General features: G+C 55.5%; 1 long non-coding RNA gene across 1 annotated transcript; it reads right to left on the reverse strand.

Annotated features, from left to right (window-relative positions):
* Positions 1–8,284: 8,284 nt before the first annotated feature.
* LOC135416664 (uncharacterized) lies at positions 8,285–11,171 on the reverse strand. Its single transcript, XR_010431661.1, has 3 exons — positions 10,737–11,171; positions 10,206–10,622; positions 8,285–8,360 (listed from the first exon to the last, which is right to left on the reverse strand). It is a non-coding gene; the product is annotated as an uncharacterized LOC135416664 (long non-coding RNA).
* Between the last annotated feature and the right edge of the window lie 72 nt (positions 11,172–11,243).

An 11,243-nucleotide genomic window follows, 5' to 3' on the forward strand; every position in this document is an offset into this window, starting at 1 on the left:
GGCTTCTAAAAGTCACCAGCTGAGCCTGAGAGGCTTCTTTGAAGAGCTGAATTCAGGCAGCAGAATTGGCCCCCAGGAGGGACTCTGTGCCTGCTCTCCCGTGGCTCCAAGGGATCTCTGGCCCTTCACGCCGGCACCGAGATTTTCTTGGGAAGGGCCTCAGATCCCCGGACCAGTCTGGGACACAGGCAAGATCCCCCTGCATTTTAGGACCAAATTGGGCCCCCTGGAGGGACAGTGCTGTTGGTGCCCCCCGGGTTGGGGCACCCCGAGGACTCCAGCGCGCACCGAAAGGATTATTCGGGGAGATCCTCGGGGTGCCCGGCCCTGGGGAGCTCAAAGCAAGGTCCCTGCCATGGATTCAGGCATTGCTGAGAGTATCCCAGGGGTCCCTGTCCCTGCTAGACATGGAGCTCTCTAATGGGCTGGAATTGGGTGATAAAAGTGGTGCTCCAAGTGCCAAAGAAGTGTGGGGTTGGGATTAAGAAATGAGCAGTGAGGGTCCAATTGGCTGTTTTCTCTGGAATGTGACTGTGAGAGCTGCAGGAGTGCCAGGTGTGTGTTCCAGTCCCCAGCATTTGGTTTGCATATGTCCTGGTCAGACACAGGTCCAACTTGCTCAGTCCTTAACCCAAGAGAGGGAGAATGAAGGACTGGCAGTGTTCAGGTGATTGGTGTGACAGGGGTTAAACTGGGAAAACATTGGGTGTAATTCCTCATGTCTCTATTTGCCAAACTCACCCAAACCTGTGCTAGGGAGGGATGGACTGGAAAAGCTGAGACAGAAATGAAATTGAAAATGGGGCTATTGAAAGTGTAATTGCTGAAACTAAATGTGTCCAAGCAGCAGCTCTTGTTGTGCAGGGAATAACTCCTGTCAGCAGCAAGGTCCCCACTGAAGTGGCAGCTGCAGTTGTTCCTGTGGTGTGGGCCAGTGGAATTGCAGAACAATGGGCAAGGGCAGAACCTGTAGAAATTACGCCTAAGCCAGAGTCTGTACTGGTAAGGCAAAGTCAGTATCCTTTAAAATTAGGAAGCCAAATTGGATTGGTTCCAGTTAAGAGCCGAGTTTGCTCCTCATGGTTTGATAGTAGAAGGTGAATGCAAGGACCTGTAGAGAAAGCAAATGACAAAGATGATTGATTCCTGGGAGCAGGGTCTGACAGACAGTGGCTCTGGATGTTTGGTTGTGGTTGGGAATGAGCAGCTTGACCTGCCCAGGGTTGTCTGTGCTGGGGGTGGGTTTGTGTCCCCTGTGGCCACAGGTCTGTGCAGCAGCTGGAGCCTGGGCAGGTTTGGGGGCTGTGGTGTACCAGGCTCCTGAGTTTGTTGTCCCTGTTTCCTTTCAGTGTCCCAATGTCCCTGCTTGGCTGTTTGTTGCCCTGCAGGCAGAAGAGCCCAGGCCTGAGCTGGCTGAGTGTTGGTGTGACCCACAGTGGGTGTCCCTGCCCTCGGGACAGTCCCCAGAGCTGCCTTTGGCATCCCCTGCTGAAGGGTGGGAGCTGCCCAGAGCCAGCAGCATCCAGCTGGAGGATCCAGGAGGATGCAGCTCCCGTTGTCTGGGAGGTAAGAGGTGGGGTGCAGGAGCTGGCAGGGGTGTTCTGCAGGCAGAGGGAGGGCAGGAGCAGGAGAATTGCAGGTGCAGCAGCTGGGTCAGTGCTGGATGGAGTCAGGCTGGGAAAGGGCCCTGAGTGTCAGGGCAGGGGAGAGCCCAGGGTGGCCCTGGGAGCCCTGGGGCTGTGAACAAGTGCAGTGGGCAAAGGAAGGGGCACTGGAGAGCTGGGCAAACAGCTGGAGGAGTTGTAAGGAGCACCAGGAGACTGGAATGCAGGAGCAGCAGCTCCCTGTGTGTGTATAGAACCAACTGTACTGCAGCCCCCAGTGAGGTGGGAAATGAACCTCAGAAGGCTGGGAATGAGTCCCACACACTGGTTAAAGTGGGATGGACTCTTCCCAATATCTGAAAAGCTTTTCTCTAGTGTTGCTTTATCAATTGAAAACTGGAGTGATTGTTGAGGTGTTGGCACTTGTTTTCCTGTGTCTTTGGTGAGGTGTTGACTCAGTACCTTTCTTGGAGCTGCTGTTGGATGAAGAGGTGCCCCCAGTTCACCTGTAAGGTTCTGGTTTTCTTCCCTGCTTCTCCCAGCTTGTCCAGGAGATGGAATTCCAGTGCTACAGAACAGATGGCTCGTGGTGCTCCCAAAAGGAGCCTTTGTGCCCTCAGGGTAAGTTGTGGTGCCCCTGGAGCTGTTTGGAGAAGGGGAGTGTTGGCAGGGAGAGGCCTGGAATGATGTTGCTGTGGCACAAAAAAATGAGCAGTGAGGGTCCAATTGGCTGTTTTCTCTGCAATGTGACTGTGAGAGCTGCAGGAGTGCCAGGTGTGTGTTCCAGTGCCCAGCATTTGGTTTGCACATGTCCTGGTCAGACACAGGTCCAACTTGCTCAGTCCTTAACACAAGAGAAGGAGAATGAAGGACTGGCAGTGTTAAGGTGATTGGTGTGACAGGGGTTAAACTGAGAAAACATTGGGTGATTCCTCAGTGTTTCTATTTGCCAAACTCACCCAAACCTGTGCTAGGAAGAGATGCACTGGAAAAGTTGAGGCAGAAATGAAATTAAAAACTGGGGCTATTGAAACTATAATTGCTTGAACTAAATGTGTCCAAGCAGCAGCTCTTGTTGTGCAGGGAATAACTCCTGTCAGCAGCAAGGTCCTGACTGAAGTGGCAGCTGCAGTTGTTCCTGTGGTGTGGGCCAGTGGAACTGCAGGAAAATGGAAGAGGGCAGAACCTGTAGGAATTACCCCTGATGTGGGATCTCTCCTGGTAAGGCCAAGCCAGTATCCTTTAAAATCAGAATGCCAGACTGGATTGGTTGCAGGAACAGCTGAATTTGCTCCTCCTGGTTTGCTTGTAGAAGGTGAATGCCAGAACCTGCCAAGAAAACCAGTGGCCAAGGGGATTGATTAGTGCAGGACCTGAGAGAACCCCCTGAAATGACAACCTGGAGTAGTTTCCAGGATTAGATTGCAAAGATGGCCTTTGCTGCCTCTCCTTGAGCAAGGAAAGCCAAGAAACCTTTGCTTTTGCAGGAGAAAATCTGGAAAGCAGGAAGGAAGCAAAGAAGCCCCGTGACTCCTCCCTGAGCCCCAGCCAGCCCCTGAACTGCCTTCCTGGGAATGGTGGGACGGGCTGGACTCTGGATTGCTCCCTCTGCATGTGTGGTAAGACTGTTAGGGCAACTTTTCCAACAGCCTGTAAGAACTTGCTGCCTTGTCTAGATGGTGCAAGGGCAGCCTTTAAGCAGCTGAAGCCTTCCCTGAGGAGAGCTCTGGGTGTGCCAGATGTGTCAGAACTGTTGGAAGCATCTTTGGTGGGGAGAGCAAAGAAAGGCCAAGGTGTGCAGTGACCCCCCTGAGAAGGGACTTTGAGTTAATGGCATCCCTGCAAGTGAACTTTGTGGGCTGTTCCCCCTGTAGGGCAGGTGACAGTCCCAGCTACAGTGATGGGAAAAATAGTTAAAAGAGAGCCACAAAAGCTGGAAATCCTCTTGGAGGCTCTTGGAAAGCAGAGTTACCTGAGTTCCCCCTGACAGAAGGACAGTGACAGCTTTTGAGTGCTGGTAGATCCTTTTAATAGACAGCCTTGAGTGTGCCATTGTTGCCCCAGTAGGCCTTGTCCAATGCCCCATATTCCAGGGGATATACATATTACAGATTAAAATGCTGTTCCTAATCCTTTGTTGGCTTGAGGCTCTCCCCTCAGGAACTGCAGGAACTCCTGGTGCCGCCTGGGCCGATGGATTGGACGCCCCAGCCCCTCCGTTCCTGCCCAGCCCCTGGGGCCGTGTCCAGTGGTGGCACTGCCAGCCCTGCAGGGGAAGTGGGAAGGGCCTTTGCAGGTCTTGTGGGTCACATTGATAGCAGGTAAAGTTGCAGAAAAAGGACCTGGGGTCTCTTTTTCTTGAGTTCAGAAAGCTCCTTTTGATTGGTGAGCAGAACAAAGTGGATCCTTCAGAGTTCCCATCCGTGTTTGTGTCTCAGCCTGTGTTAGGATTCAGGGCTGTCAGTTGTTGTCACTGAGGAGTCAAACTATCCTTTAAATAATGAGTCACGGGCCTGGTAGCCAAGTGTCAAGAAAAAAGGTGGAATGATATCTGAGTGTTGAGATGTAACAAGGGCTAATCCTTTTTGCAGTGGGATGTAGCCTGGAAACTGCACAGAGCTGAGCCCCGGGATTGAAAGGGACTGAGCAAGTAAAGTAAAGAAAGAAGGAAGAAGGGAACTGAGGCAGCAGCCAAGCAACACAAAGTTGCTCTAAAACAGGTGAGTTGTCTTTAAGTTGATAAGGTGATAACTTAGAACTTTGGAGGCTGCAGGCACAGGTGACCACCAGAAACCCCCAATGGAGCCCCTCAGAGACCTTATAAAGATTTGTGTTTATGGTAACAGGTGTTGGGAATGTCCTGAATGCAGAACAGGAATGCAGGGAAGGAAAATGAGCCCTCCTGTAATGCTGACCCCTCCCATCAGCTGCAGTGGAGACCCCTCCGTGTGCCCTTTGGGAGCGGATTGCCAGGACACCCGTGGGGCTGGGATCATGGCAGGGTGTTGTAAGCAGGGAATGCCTGGCTTCTAAGACTCATAAATTGAGTCTTGGAGGTTTCTTTGAAGAGCTGTTTTCAGGCAGCAGAATTGGCCCCCAGGAGGGACTCTGTGCCTGCTCTCCCGTGGCTCCAAGGGATCTCTGGCCCTTCACGCCGGCACCGAGATTTTCTCGGGAAGGGCCTCAGATCCCCGGACCAGTCTGGGACACAGGCAAGATCCCCCTGCAGTTTAGGACCAAATTGGCCCCCTGGAGGGACAGTGCTGTTGGTGCCCCCGGGTTGGGGCACCCCGAGGACTCCAGCGCGCACCGAAAGGATTATTCGGGGAGATCCTCGGGGTGCCCGGCCCTGGGGAGCTCAAAGCAAGGTCCCTGCCATGGATTCAGGCATTGCTGAGAGTATCCCAGGGGTCCCTGTCCCTGCTAGACATGGAGCTCTCTAATGGGCTGGAATTGGGTGATAAAAGTGGTGCTGCAAGTGCCAAAGAAGTGTGGGATTGGGACTAAGAAATGAGCAGTGAGGGTCCAATTGGCTGTTTTCTCTGGAATGTGACTGTGAGAGCTGCAGGAGTGCCAGGTGTGTGTTCCAGTCCCCAGCATTTGGTTTGCACATGTCCTGGTCAGACACAGGTCCAACTTCCTCAGTCCTTAACACAACAGAAGGAGTGTGGCTCCTTGATTTCCTGTGTCTTTGGTGAGGTGTTGACTCAGTACCTTTCTTGGGGGCACCTCTTCGTCCAAGAGCAGCTCCAATTCACCTGTAAGGGCCTGGTTTTCTTTCCTGCTTCTCCCAACTTGTCCAGGAGATGGAATTCCAGTGCTACAGAACAGATGGCTTGTGGTGCTCCCAAAAGGAGCCTTTGTGCCTTCAGGGTAAGTTGTGGTGCCACTGGAGCTGTTGGGAGAAGCAGAGGGTTGTCAGGGAGAGGCCTGGAATGATGTTGCTGTGGCACAGACGTTGCTCCCTGGCAGGTTCTTGGGTTGGATTCCTTGGCTGCCACTTGGCAAGGCCTGGAAGGGCCTCAGTTGTGTAAGGAACCAAACCTGGAATGGGAAAGCAAAGGGGGGGAGGTTCTGGTTTCAGAAAGGATCATTGCCTTCTCTTTCTGCAGGGACACTGAGCTGGTCCAGCTGTGACAAGAAGAGCAAGTGGGCTGTGAAGGTTTGGAGCAGTCTGAAAGGTTCCTTGTGCTCAAAGGATTCTGGAAGTGCAGCTCAGGAGCTGTCAGGAGTAATGATAAGTGCCCCAGTTCTTGTGAATCTCAACTGTGTAAAACATTTATGGAGCTAAAATTCCACAGCCTTGAGCTGTTGGGTCCCAAAGAATAGTGGAGGGAGAGGCAGAGAATCCCCCTGCTGCTGGGGCTGAACTGTGTGCAGGGAGGGGGCAGGACTTGGCCCTGATGCCTGAGTGCTCTCCAGCCCCCCAGGCTGGATCCCAACTGTCAGCCCCTGGCTCCATCCCTTGAGAAGATGGTGTTCCTGCAAGCCCAGCTGCTGTGCTGGTGGTCCTGGGGGCACCTCCTGCCCTGGCCTGCTGTGCCTGTGTTTGTGTTGCAGCTCAATAAAGTCCCTTTCAGTGGTGATTGTGTCATTTTGGTGTCAGTTCCTGTCCCCTCTTCCCCTGCCCCCGTGGCTGCATCACTGGCTGCATCACTGGCAGTCAGGGGAGGCAGTCAGTAGTGGACAGGGAGGGAAAGTTTTGTTTGTCAACCCTGAGGTGGTCTGGAGCAGAGAGAATGCACCTCCTGGGGTAAACTGGGGCAATCAGTAGTGGACAGGTAAGGAGGTTTTGGGGGAAGAATTTGAGGTAATCTTTGTGTCAGAGGATGAATCTTTGGAGGTAAAAATGAGGTAATAAATAGTTTGCAGGCAGGGAAAACTGTGAGGGTAAGTGTGGATGTCACCTAGGGGAGAAAATGAGGCTTTTGAGGTGCAGTGAGGCAGTGAGTGGTGGGCAGGGAGGGAAACTTTCTGTTTGTGAAATCAGAGGTCATGTGGAGGAGAGAGAATGCACCTCCTGGGGTAAACTGGGGTGAACCTTTTGGACCTGCAGGGAAAATGTGGGGGGTAAAACCTGTGGGAATGTGCAGGGCAGAGAGTGAATCTTCTGAAGTGAAAATTTCTCTTTGTAAACTTTGAGGTCCCGTGGAGCAGAGAGAATGTACATCCTGAGGTAAACTGGGGTAATCAGTTGTGGACATCTGGGGAAAATTATAGGGGTAAACCTTAAGGTAATGTCCAGAGCAGAGAAGGAATATTTTGGGTTCAAACTTTCGGGGTTCTGAACGAGGTTATCTCCAGGGGAGAGAAAGGACATCATGAGGTCAGCTGAGGTAATCAGGGGTGGCCAGGTGGGGACATTTAGGGCAGAAATCTTTGAGGTAATCTCCAGGGTCCAGAATGAATCCTGAGAGGTGCAGAGGAGGCAATCAGGAGTGGACACCACAGCGGGCCCAGGGAAGGTTCTGGGGGTAAAATGTGTGGCAGTGTCTGGCAGAGAGAATGAACATTTTGGGATAAACTAAGGCAGTCATCAGTGGACAGGGAACACTTGAGAAACTCTCCAGGGTGGAGAATGAATATTTGGAGGTCAAAAGTCAGTGGTGAGCAGGTGGGGAAAGTTTGGAGAGTAAACTGGAGGTGGTCTGTAGGGTAGAGCATGAACATATTTAGGTATACATGAGGGGATCAGATGTGGAGAGGTAGGGAGAATTGTGGGGGTCAAAGTTGAGCAAATCTGCAGGGCAGAGAATGAATATTTGGAGGTCCAAAAGAGGTAATCAGGAGTGTGCAGGTAGGGAAGACTCTGGGGGTTAAAAAGGAGATAATCTCTAGGGCAGAGAATGAATCTTTTGTGTTCAAAGAGAGGTAATCAGGAGTGGGCTGGAAGGGGAAACTTTGGTTGTTAAAAAGGAGGTTCATTCTGTCCAGGGCAGGGAATGAACACACTGAGGTAACCTGAGGTGATGAGTGGGGACAGACCCAGAAAACTGTGGGTGTTAAAGTTCAGGGAATGTGCTGGGAAGAGAAGGAACCTGTTGAGGTGAACTGAGGGTCTCTGCAGTGGCCAAGCAGGGAAATGTTGGGCTGAGCCCTGAGTTGCTCCTGTGTGGGGCGGCTGCAGCGAGGCCGAGCCCTGGCCCTGGTTTGCCAGCCATGGGCAGGGGGCTCTGTGCCAGCCGGGGGAGCAGCGGGGGCCCCCGTGGCAGAGAGGGCAGGGGGGTTGTGGAGCTGCCCCGGGGGGAGCGGGGGGGCCTTTCCTGGGCCGCCTCCAGCCCCCCTCGATCCCCGGGGCTGCGCTGCCCCCCGAGGCTGTTTGGGGCAGAGAGTGCTGCCAGCTGCGTGTGCCTGTCCCCAGCCTGGCACTGCCCACAGGGACACACGGGGCACTGACCAGGAGAGGGAACAAACCCACTGCCTGCCAGAGGGTTTGTCCTGGGCCAGTCAGGCCTGGGGCAGGAATTGGACTGGGCAACTCCATCAGCTGCTCTTCCCTCCCCCACAAAGCCCCATCCCCTGGGCATTAATGACGTGCCCTGTGCCCAGCGCTCACTGTTCACCCAACTGAAACCAGAGCAAGGCTTGCTTTGCTTGGAACAACTTAAAATAACTTGAAAACAAAATAAATCAATTTTGTCTTCTTTTTTTTTCTTTTAGATGCTGGAATTGCCTCTCTGGCTGTGTGCTGAGCTCTGGCTGCAGGGGACTGTCAGGCCTTGGTGGCTGTGAGTTCCTGTCCTTTTCCCTGGGAAACTGGAAACAGTTATTCCTTGGATTGCAGAAATGTTTTCTGAAACCTGTCCCCTTCTTTGTGCCTTTTGCTGACAGATCTTCTCTTTCTGCCTTTGAATTTACAGCCTCCTTGCAGCTCCCAGCTGGGGAAACCTGGGAGAACTTAGGAGGGACAGAGGTGACATTTTTATCTGCAACCTTGGGGTAATTTCTAGGGGATACAGCAACTGTTTGTGTAGGAAAGTGTGTTTAACCACATTGTCCCCAGTTGTGTTTGCACCAGCTGGGGCCAGAGGTGCCAGGCAATCCAAAGCAAACCCTGCTCAGCCTCCAAATCCCAGGGGAAGTTCTCCAAGCTGCTCATTGAGGGACTAAAGATACATTGAAATGGAACCAAGAGCACTAATAAGTTTCCTGGGTATCCCAGTATTGCTATCCCAGAATTTGTAACAAGTTTTTAAGCTTTTTATGACAAATATTACTTTCTTCCTTTGATTGAGTCCCTCAGTAGGATTTGGGGTTTCCTTGGATTTTGAATCCCTCCCAGTGACCCTGACACTGTTCAGGAGCTGGCAGGACAAACAGAGTCAGCGGCTTTGGCCGACAGGGCAGCACAAAGATTGTTCTCTGCAGGGGACCCAGGTTTGGGTTCCAGTCTCAGCTTTGCAGGTTTGGATGACCTCTACCTACAGCCCGTAATTCCATGGGGAATTCCTGCTGGAACAGCCTCCCAGTGCCTCCTGGAGCTCAGATATTCCCCTGCAGAGCTTTAAGGCCAGGTTTGCCAGGAAGCAGCCACGGTTCCAGGTTTGCTGAGTGGGATCGGGACAAGGACAGGTTGATTTTCCACAGACTTTGCTGTTTATAACCCTCCTCCCCCGGCCCCGCTGGTGTCCCTGGGGGGACTTGAGCGAGTTCCCTGGAATTGGGCCGGTTTTCCGCCCCGGGCCGGGCTCCAGGGGATGTGTTGGCCCAGGAGAAGGCGGGGGCCGGACGCGCTCCCGGCCCGGGGCGAGGCAGCCCCTGAGCACGGGCGAGGACGTCTGTCCGGCCGGGAAGCCGCTGTCCCTGCGGAGCCTCGGGAGCGGCCCCGGGGAGTTCTTTTCCCCGAGGAAAGGGATGCACAGCCCTGCCTTCAGGGCACCTCGGCTCTGACCCACCTGTTCCAGCTGTCCACGGGTTCTGCAGGTGCGGTTGGGTCCCCGGAAAACTGCGAATTGCATCCAACCTTCTCCAAGCACCCCCTTTTCTTTTCAGGCATCTCCGAGGGCTCTGGCTCGGGATTTAGTGCCGCCGAGGGCACATGGCCCCGGCTTTAAGGCTGCTGCTGGCTGCTGGCCTCCGGCTGGAAGGGCAGGGATTTGGGGCGGGCGGGACACACGTGGGGGGCGCGGGGCAGCTCTGGGAGGTGGGCCCTGGGAATGGCTGCAGCGCTGCTCTGCAGCCCCGCCGTGCCGACACTGCCGAGTGCCGGCTGGATCCTTTGGGGCCTTCTGGGCTGTCGCTGGGGCGTGTCCAGGGTGAGGCATCTCAGGGGGCCCGTCCAGAGCAGCCCCCGGCTGAGGAGCCGCGGGCAGCCCTTTCCCCGTGCCCACCCCACGGGGGCTGTAGGGCACAGCTCCAGGGCACAGCTCCTCCATCCCCCGGCAATTGGAAGCCCAGGCAGGGCTGGGTCGCTCTCTGTCTGTCTGTCTGTCACTCCGGCCTCCTCCCGGCCCGCGTTCCCTGCCCAGCTGGGACTGCCCAGGGAGCCCCGAGAACGTTCCTGGCGGGAAGCAGGAGCCGCCGAGCGCTCCGTCCAGTGCCGGACCCGAAAAGCGGCCCCGACTTGAGCCCCCCCCGGCATTTTGGGATCCGAAGGCTCACCTGGAGGAGACGCTCCCCCGCAGGCGGGACCAGGCGGCGACACTCGACCGACGCCTTTGCCTCGGAGCGAGGGATTCCTCCGGACTCGTTTGGCTCTTTTATCCCTGGAAATGAGCTCGGTTGTCACACGAGCACCTTTTCAACCGTTGGGTGAATCCCGGACGGGGCCGAAAAACCTCCCTGAGCAGGGCAGCGATGAATTGGTGCCCGTCCCCAGCCGGGCACAGCCCAGCCGGCCGCGCTCCCTCCGGCCCGTGGCTGGGAAGGGCTCCTGCAGAGATTGAATAAAAGCGCATTTCCTGACTGTATTTCCCTGCGGTCTTGCCCCTCTGTTGACTCGCACAGCACTGTCCGGTTGGAGCATTTCTTGGTTTCCTCTCCTGTAGCCGTTTCCCTCCCAGGCAGGACCTTCCCCGTCTGCAAATAAAGAGGAAATGTTTCAACGGGATTTTTAAAAAGCTGAGGGTTTTCCCCGGGAGGGTGCGAGTTGCCGAGAAAGCGGGGGAGGGAAAGGAGAGCCTCAGGTCTCACCTGGCAGGTGTCAGCTGAGCTGCCCCTTCGGGATGGCGGGGCAAAGAACTGCTGTGGGCAATTGCCGAAGTTCCGCAGGCAGAGCCGGGAGCAGCCTGTGCCCGAGCCGCGGCACGGTCAGTGCCGGCTCCTGGGGCCGCCTGTGGACAGACACAGGGACACGGGGACAGACGGGCAGCTCTGCTCGGGGTCCCGGAGCACGGGAGGAACGAGGGAACGGCTGCCCCCCTTCTTCCCTGCCCCGGCAGGGCTCCGGCTCCCCGCGGCCGGAGCGATCCCGTGGCCGGAGCCCCGGCGGGCCCCAGAGCCCTCGTTCCCGGGGGTCCCTGCGGGCGGGAACCTCCTGGGGCCGCGGGGAAGGGGGAGGCGGGCGATGTTCTCCCCGGGAGGGGTGCGGTGGCCTCGGGGGTGCCCGAGCGGGGGTAGCTCCGATCCCGCGGGAGGTACGGGCGGCACCCCTCCTCGGGGGTCCCGGGGCCGGCCCGGAGTGTCCCCGTGCCCCGGCCA

This window comes from Pseudopipra pipra, chromosome 6 (assembly GCF_036250125.1).
Source record: "Pseudopipra pipra isolate bDixPip1 chromosome 6, bDixPip1.hap1, whole genome shotgun sequence".
NCBI lineage: Eukaryota > Metazoa > Chordata > Aves > Passeriformes > Pipridae > Pseudopipra > Pseudopipra pipra.